Genomic DNA, 8,681 nt, shown 5'->3' on the forward strand with positions numbered 1-8,681 from the left:
GAAGAGCTGACAAAGTCCAGAGTGTGCCCACGGTGAGGAGTCTGATAGGAGTGACTCCCCCTCAACAGCTGAGAGTTCAAGGGGAAGCAGTCTCGGGTTAAGGACAAAGGAGTAATATCAACAACCCCCTCGGTCACAGGGAGTGCAAGAAAAATGGAATGTCTTAAAACACAGCCCTAAGTGGAAAATGGAAAAAGTAACTACTGAGAATTTGGAGCCATCAGTCACCCCTGACACAAGTTTGTAACCAACCAAGTTGAATTCACACCACCTGGGTGGTCCCCAAACTCCACAAACCAACAACTTAATTACAGCGGTTGCTGCCAAGAAGTGCCCTCCAGGGGCCTGGCAGAGGCCAAAAATAAAAAAATACTCTTCGGAAGAACCCTCTGCAATCCCAGGCCTCACGAATTTCCATAAATAGAAATTCAAGGAAAATGAGTCAACCACAGTTCACAACTAAACAAATACAACAAGGAAACTCCGTATCATATCCGGGAACCAACAGAAAGCAGGAGACCACTTCTCGCAGACCTACGCTGACCCATCGGTGCCCAGGCAGACCCTTCAGACTCTCCTGATCCACCGCCGCCCCACCCCTGCACTCTCTAGTGGGTTTTTCAGTCGCATGGTGGACTGACGTGATGGGACGCTCTAGCCCACGCCCTCTGGAACGTTCCCTCTCCTCTGGCAGGCCGTGTGTTCCTGCAACAGCCACGCCTTCTCCGAGAGCTGGATCTAGGCAGGAGGTGTGTGGGATGCCTCTTCCAAGTTCTTAATTCCTTCCTGGCTTACTCTCCCTCCGCCCCAGAGGAAGTGGGACTTCCTGCATTTGTTATTCTCATATTCCGTAAGAGTTCTCCTTTACAACCCCTCTAGTAATTAATCATATTTTACTCGCTAATCATTAATTATATCAAATGGTCCCTGTTGAAATTATCGCTGTCGGTTCTGTCTTGGCCTGGCCCTTGACCGATATGTTCAGCATCCAATTAAAATCATGAAGTGATGCAAAAAAAAAAAAGCAGATAAACATGACTCATGACCAGGAGGAAAATCAATCAATCAATAAAAACAGGCCCAACAATAATAGAATTAGCCATCAAGAACTCTGAAACACACTCCAGCATCCTTGCCTGGAGAATCCCATGGACAGAGGAGCCTGGCAGGCTAGATAGTCTGTAGTGTCGCACAAAACTGAAGTGACTTAGCACACACGCATGACTTTGAAACAGAAGTCTTACAAAAATTTTCAGAGATATAAAAGAGAATGTGAATACTCTGAAGGTAAAAATGGAATATATAAATAAAAGACACAGGGGCCACATAGAAAGGAAAAATACAAATATGAAATAAAAAACATGCTGAATTGGATTATAGCAGATTAGACATTGCAAAAGAAACAATTAGACAACTTGAGAACATCGGATTAAGAATTATTCAAACTAGGCACAGAGAGGATAAAAGGCTAGGAAAAAAATAAACAAGCATCAGTCATCCATGGGATGATGTCAAGATGCCTTACATACGGGTAGTCAGAATCTCAGGAAAGTTGAGGGAGACAGACAAAAATATTTGAAGGAAAAAAATGGTTGGAAGTTTTTCAGATCTGATGAAAACTATAAATCCACACATATAAGAAGCATAATGAAACCCAAGCAGAATAATGATAACGAAAAACCTACCAGAGCACATTATAATCAAAGTTGCTGAAAACAAGTAATAAAGAGAAAACCTTAAAAGCAGCTAGAGAAAAGAGATATTATACATAAACAAAAAAGTTAAGCATTACAGCAAATTCGTCATCAGAAAAAATACAAGGCAGAAGACAGGGAATAAAAATCTTTACACTGCTGAAAGATAAGCCATCAAATTAGAATTCTAAAGTCAACAAAAGTATCTTTCAAAAACAAAAGCAAAAATAGACTTTTAGAGAAAATCTGAAAGAATTCATTGTCCATCGACCTGCACTCCAAAAAGTGTTATATTCAATCAAAAGTTCTTCAGGTGGAAGGAAAGGGACTTCAGGCGGGAGACTGGATCCACACGAAGGAATGACGAGCACTCAAAATCAGATGAAACAGACCACCAATACATTCAACATGAATGAAGATCAATATTCAACCCAGTGAAGGAATCCAGGCCCAAAAGGCTACATGCTTATGACTCCAATTATACAAAATCCTGGAAAAGTTAAGACTATAGTGACAGAAAGCAGCTCAAGAGTTGCCAAGTTCTGGGGGTTAGGGAGGAGGCTGACAGCAAGAGGCAGGGCACGAGTGAATCTGGGGGTTGAGCTTTCCTGTATCTTGATTGTCGTGATGCATCGTTATGCACTTGTCAAAACTGATCAAACCGTGTATTTAAAATGAGTGAGGCTTATTGTATAAATGGCACCCTAATAAAGTTGATCATTTAGAAAAATTCAATGGAAGACCACAAACAAGGCTTTAAAAATGCATCACAACAATCACAGAGAACTTTAAAAGAAAGGCACATGGAATTAAAGTGTATTAAGGTATTAAGTGTCTTTTTCAAGAGACAGGTAAAGATATTGACTAATTTTAGACTTGGATAAACTGAAGAAGGAATTTGTCATTTCTAATATCACCACTAAAGGAGTAAAAACGGATATGTAAATCTCTAATCAGTGGAGGAAAAAAGATGTCATAGACAAAAAAAAAATCAAAAGTAAGGTTAAAAAGAATGGGTGAGACAAATAGGAAGTACAAAATAAGATGGTAGCTATAAATTCAAATGGGCTTCACAGGTGGTGCTAGTGGTATAAAAACCCACTTGCCAATGTAGGAGACGTGAGAGACTCAGGTTCAACCCCTGGGTCAAATATATCAGGAATTACAAAGCATGGATATGAACTAAAAGATGGAATAATAAATTACACAAATTCTACCCATAGAAGGCTAGTGATGCTATATTGGCATTAGATAAAATGGACGTAAGGCAGAAGCATTACCATGGTAAACAGGAACACTTCACGATGAGAAAAGGTGAAAATCACCAGAAATTATGATAATTTTCGATTTGTATGCACCTAAAAACACAATCTCAAAATCACAAAGCAAAAAAAAAAAAAAAAAGAAGAACTACATGGGGAAATAGAGAACTCAATCTACCCACAATCCCAGTGTGGAAACTTTAACTCAGTTTTCTCAGTAATCATCAAAATAAACAGACTTTTTTTTTTTAAGTCAGGAGCAGTATTTAGCCAATAAGTTTAACTTGACTAGATGGGCATAGGTGGCCCACTACATCCAGTTGTTGCACAAGACACATTCTTTTCCAATGCAGTCCCCAGGCTACAGCTGAGAGACCGACACTCAGGATAGACTTCTGGCTTGCCCAGCAAAACTCAATGAAACAAGTTCTCAAAGTGAGTCTCCCGTCACCTGAACTGCTAATTTTCTACTCTTCCTGGATGGTTTTAAATGCCTCCTGTTCCCCTCTGCGCAAAGGTTCTTGTTTCAAAGCCACATCCGGCTTCCCAAAGCCAGCTGAAGGCCAGAGTGACATTGCTAAAGGCTGAGGTGTTACCGAGGAAGGAAGAATGCAGGAAGCAATGCCGGCAAAGGCATTGTTGTCGGAGGCTGTAATGCTGGAATGTGCCAGAGGAGGAAACCGCCCGACAGCTGGGTGTGTTCAGCTGGTGTTCTCAGATCCACTCCAGGAAGCTCTGAGATTCAGGTCTCAGAAAACTCAACATCCTTCATTGCTGGAGACAGTGGGCTTCCCTGGGGCTTCAGGAGAAGACTAGGTCTAGGTCCCCATGCGAAAAATGGTCCTTTGTGCATGGAAAAGAGCAGAGATGCAGGTGGCTTAAAGGGGGCAGAAAGGCCAAGTCCATCTGACCTAGACGTAGCAGCTGAGCAGCTGGCTTGGGCCATCCCAGGAAGCCATTTTCCCAGGAATTTAAATAATTTTGGACATGTGGCCAAAAGACAGCCAGTCATCTCAGCCAACTTCTAGTCCTGAGGGTTACTCCTCTAAGGGTACCGGACACCTACAGGTAGGTGGGTAGGCCAGCTTGTCTTCATGCCTCGCAGCCATTCTCTGGGCATTTCTGTCTGTCCCCTACTTGTGTCCCCCTAGTTAGCCCTCGGTTCTAGGCCTTGGCTGAATGAGGGGACTGCACCTAAATCAAATCCCTTATGACTATACAGTGGAAGTGAGAAATAGATTTAAGGGACTAGATCTGATAGACAGAGTGCCTGATGAACTATGGACGGAGGTTCGTGACATTGTACAGGAGACAGGAATCAAGACCATCCCCAAGAAAAAGAAATGCAAAAAAGCAAAATGGCTCTCTGAGGAGGCCTTACAAATAGCTGTGAAAAGAAGGGAAGCGAAAAGCAAAGGAGAAAAGGAAAGATATTACCATTTGAATGCAGAGTTCCAAAGAATAACAAGGAGAGATAAGAAAGCCTTCCTCAGTGATCAGTGCAAAAAAATAAAGGAAAACAACAGAATGGGAAAGACTACAGATCTCTTCAAGAAAATTAGAGATACCAAGGAAACATTTCATGCAAAGATGGGCTCAATAAAGGACAGAATGGTATGGACCTAACAGAAGCAGAAGATATTAAGAAGAGGTGGCAAGAATACACAGAAGAACTGTATAAAAAAGATCTTCACAACCCAGATAATCATGATGGTGTGATCACTCACCTAGAGCCAGACATCCTGGAATGTGAAATCAAGTGGCCTTAGGAAGCATCACTATGAACAAAGCTAGTGAAGGTGATGGAATTCCAGTTGAGCTATTTCAAATCCTGAAAGATGATGCTGTGAAAGTGCTGCACTCAATATGTCAACAAATTTGGAAAACTCGGCAATGGCCACAGGACTGGAAAAGGTCAGTGTTCATTCCAATCCCAAAGAAAGGCAATGCCAAAGAATGCTCAAACTACCGCACAATTGCACTCATCTCACATGCTAGTAAAGCAATGCTTAAAATTCTCCAAGCCAGGCTTCAGCAATACGTGAACCATGAACTTCCAGATGTTCAAGCTTGTTTTAGAAAAGGCAGAGGAACCAGAGATCAAATTGCCAACATCCACTGGATCATCGAAAAAGCAAGAGAGTTCCAGAAAAACATCTATTTCTGCTTTATTGACTATGCCAAATCCTTTGACTGTGTAGATCACAATAAACTGTGGAAAATTCTGAAAGAGATGGGCATACCAGACCACCTGACCTGCCTCTTGAGAAACCTGTATGCAGGTCAGGAAGCAACAGTTAGAACTGGACATGGAACAACAGACTGGTTCCAAATAGGAAAAGCAGTACTCAGGCTGTTATATTGTCACCCTGCTTATTTAACTTATATGCAGAGTACATCATGAGAAACACTGGGCTGGAAGAAGCACAAGCTGGAATCAAGATTGCCGGGAGAAATATCAATAGCCTCAGATATGCAGAGGACACCACCCTTATGGCAGAAAGTGAAGAGGAACTAAAGAGCCTCTTAATGAAAGTGAAAGAGGAGAGTGAAAAAATTGGCTTAAAGCTCAACACTCAGAAAACTAAGGTCATGGCATCCAGTCCCATCACTTCATGGCAAATAGATGTGGAAACAGTGGCTGACTTTATTTTTCTGGGCTCCAAAATCACTGCAGATGGTGATTGCAGCCATGAAATTAAAAGACGCTTACTCCTTGGAAGGAAAGTTATGACCAACCTAGATAGCATATTAAAAAGCAGAGACATTATTTTGCCAACAAAGGTTCATCTAGTCAAGGCTATGGTTTTTCCAGTAGTCATGTATGGATGTGAGAGTTGGACTATAAAGAAAGCTGAGTGCCAAAGAATTGATGCTTTTGAATTGTGGTGTTGGAGAAGACTCTTGAGAGTCCCTTGGACTGCAAGGAGATCCAACCAGTCCATCCTAAAGGAGATCAGTCCTGGGTGTTCTTTGGAAGGACTGATGTTGAAGCTGAAACTCCTATACTTTGGCCACCTGATGTGAAGAGCTGACTCATTGGAAAAGACCCTGATGCTGGGAAAGATTGAGGGCAGGAGGAGAAGGGGACAACAGAGAATGAGGTGGTTGGATGGCATCACCGACTCAATGGACAGGGGTTTGGGTGGACTCCAGGAGTTGGTAATGGACAGGGAGGCCTGGTGTGCTGTGGTGGTTCATGGGGTCGCAAAGAGTCGGACACGACTGAGCGACTGAACTGAACTGAACTGCTGCTATGCCATTTTGTTCAGGAGTAACTTTTGTGCGTTGTTAGCATTCATGTTAGAAGAGCTCACCAAAAAATATTACTGTTCAACGAATATGCATTGAGCATGTTCCAGGTACCCTGCTAATAACCGTGGATAAAATGATATGGTGATGATGATGATAATGGCGAGAATTTAATAGGCATTCCCTATACACCAAGCACAGTGCCCTGCACTTAAATACATTACCTTATGCAATCCTCAGAGTAGCCCTCTGAGGCAGGTATTATAAGCATTACCTTTGTACAGATAAGAACATGGAGGCTCAGATAAATTGTGATGTGCCCTAGGTCACACATTGACTAATGACAAAGATGGAACTGGAACCTAGAATCATGCATTTTACCATAATGGTTCGCAAGATGAATAAGACATTGTAATTACAAGTCATCAGCAGATGACAACTCCCAGAAGCAAAAAGTGCAATTAGACAGAGGCAGGGTAGGGAGATGGGCGGTTTGGGTGAAGCTTTAAGGACTCTTTGAAGCCTGGGTAATTGTCCCATGTATGCCCGGGGCGGGCAGGCTGCAGACCCCCAGGCCAGTCAGATCCTCAGTTTGGGCTTTAGTCTCCCAGCTGCACACACACACGCACACATACACACACACACACACAGAGCTCACCTCCTGACCACTCAGCCCATGGCTGCAGCCATACCCCCTGGTGCATTCAAACCTTGACTACTTGCCTCTAAGGACTTGATTCCAACCTGTTTTTCAGCACTCAGGAAACAGAAGCCTATGTGTTTTCTCCATGGGTCTGTGAAGGGGCTTCACGTACATCTTTTCCTTCCCAGTGAGGAAAGGCATTCCAGCAGGGAGAAATCCTTCCCCCAGGAAGGGGATGAATCGGGAATGGCAGGTTCGTTCTGGACAATACCCTGCGGAATGATGGGACGTGGTGCTCAGTGAGCCCCCCAGAGTCCCGGGGAAGTGGGGCTGGGAGGCTGGAGTGTCTGCTGATACGTGCGAAGAAACAAGGGCGGGCAGGTGAAACCAAAAACAGGAAGCCTATGATGAAAAGAATCGGCAGGACACAGCCCTCAAAGCCGCGGCATGCGAGGGGCCCTTAGTACGGGGACAAGGCCTGGAAGTTACTCCTCAGGATCTAAACCATCAAGGCGCTACACACAGCCGAGGTGGGGCCCGGGTCAGCCCTGCCTACGTGGCGCTCTGACCACCATTTCCTGGCTGGAAAAAGGTGCCTCTGTGTCAGCAGGAAACAGCCGCTAGAGAGGTGCAACTAACAGGAGGGGGAAGGGTGCTTGGTAAACTGCAAAAATTCCCTACACGTGTTCGTTCACTGCTCTTCTCCCTACAAGCTTTAAGCTCGGAAATTGTAACAAGTGGCAAAGACAAAAAATTAGAAAGGCCAGTGTCAGTGTGTGGAGTGCAAAAAAAAAGAATTGTTGACTACAGGGGGTGATGTGTATTCTTAGAACAAAACTCAGCTGAACACCCCCTCAGCTGCCTGGGTCTCCTTCAGATTCCTAAGACCCCACCCCCTAGTAAAGGAGCAGTAGAAGCAAATTCTTTTATCCGGTGGAAAGCACCTGTTTTATCCCTTCTTTTATTCATGCAACCAATGTTTACTGGATACTATCATGTGTCAAGTCCTGTAATAAAAAGTATGATTACAATTGTGATTAACACTATAAAAGAGATGTACATGATGCCATAAGGGCCTATACTCAGGATATCTAATATAATCACTTACATAGGGGCCTATGATTAGGACAACTGAACCAATCTGATAAAACCAGCGAAGTGTTGATAATGACACTGAGATCCGGAGGATACGCAGACATTAACTAGGTTAAGAGGGCAATAGGAGTAACCCAACCATGAGGAAAGAGCTTAAGCAAATATGCTGCAATGAGCCAGAGTGCCGTATGTATTGGTCAGCTTTGGCTGCATAACAAGTCACTCCAAAACTTAGTGGCTTAAAACAACCACTTTTTTAAACCCAGTTTTGTAGGTCAGAAATTTGGCTGGATTCAGCAAGGCACTTCCCACAGTCTAGGTCAGATTGCATCGCTGACTTGGGCTGGGGCTCACTCGTGCACCTGTGTCAGTGGCCAAGTCAGTGAGGAGCTGGCTGGCCATTGGCTGGGGCTCTTTGGTTCTTCACTTCGTGGTCTGTCATTCTCTAGCAAGCTGCCCTGGGTTTCCTTCACAAGGCAGTTAAAGGTGTCTAAAAGACAGCAAAAAGGGACAAGTTCCAAAGCTCAGGTACTTCTCATGCCGCTGCACCCACTGACAAAGGCAAGGCATGTGGCTAAGCCCAAACGGGGGAAGGGGCACTACCCAAGGGTGTGGTTATAGGGAGAGCTGAACAGATCGGGAGCAGTAACCTCATTCAGTGTGTTCCCGGAACTGAAAGAAAGCCAAAGACCAGAGCGAATGTGAAGGGGAACACGGCTCGGGTGAAGCTAGAGG

Source organism: Cervus canadensis, chromosome 11 (genome assembly GCF_019320065.1).
Source record: "Cervus canadensis isolate Bull #8, Minnesota chromosome 11, ASM1932006v1, whole genome shotgun sequence".
Taxonomy (NCBI): Eukaryota; Metazoa; Chordata; class Mammalia; order Artiodactyla; family Cervidae; genus Cervus; species Cervus canadensis.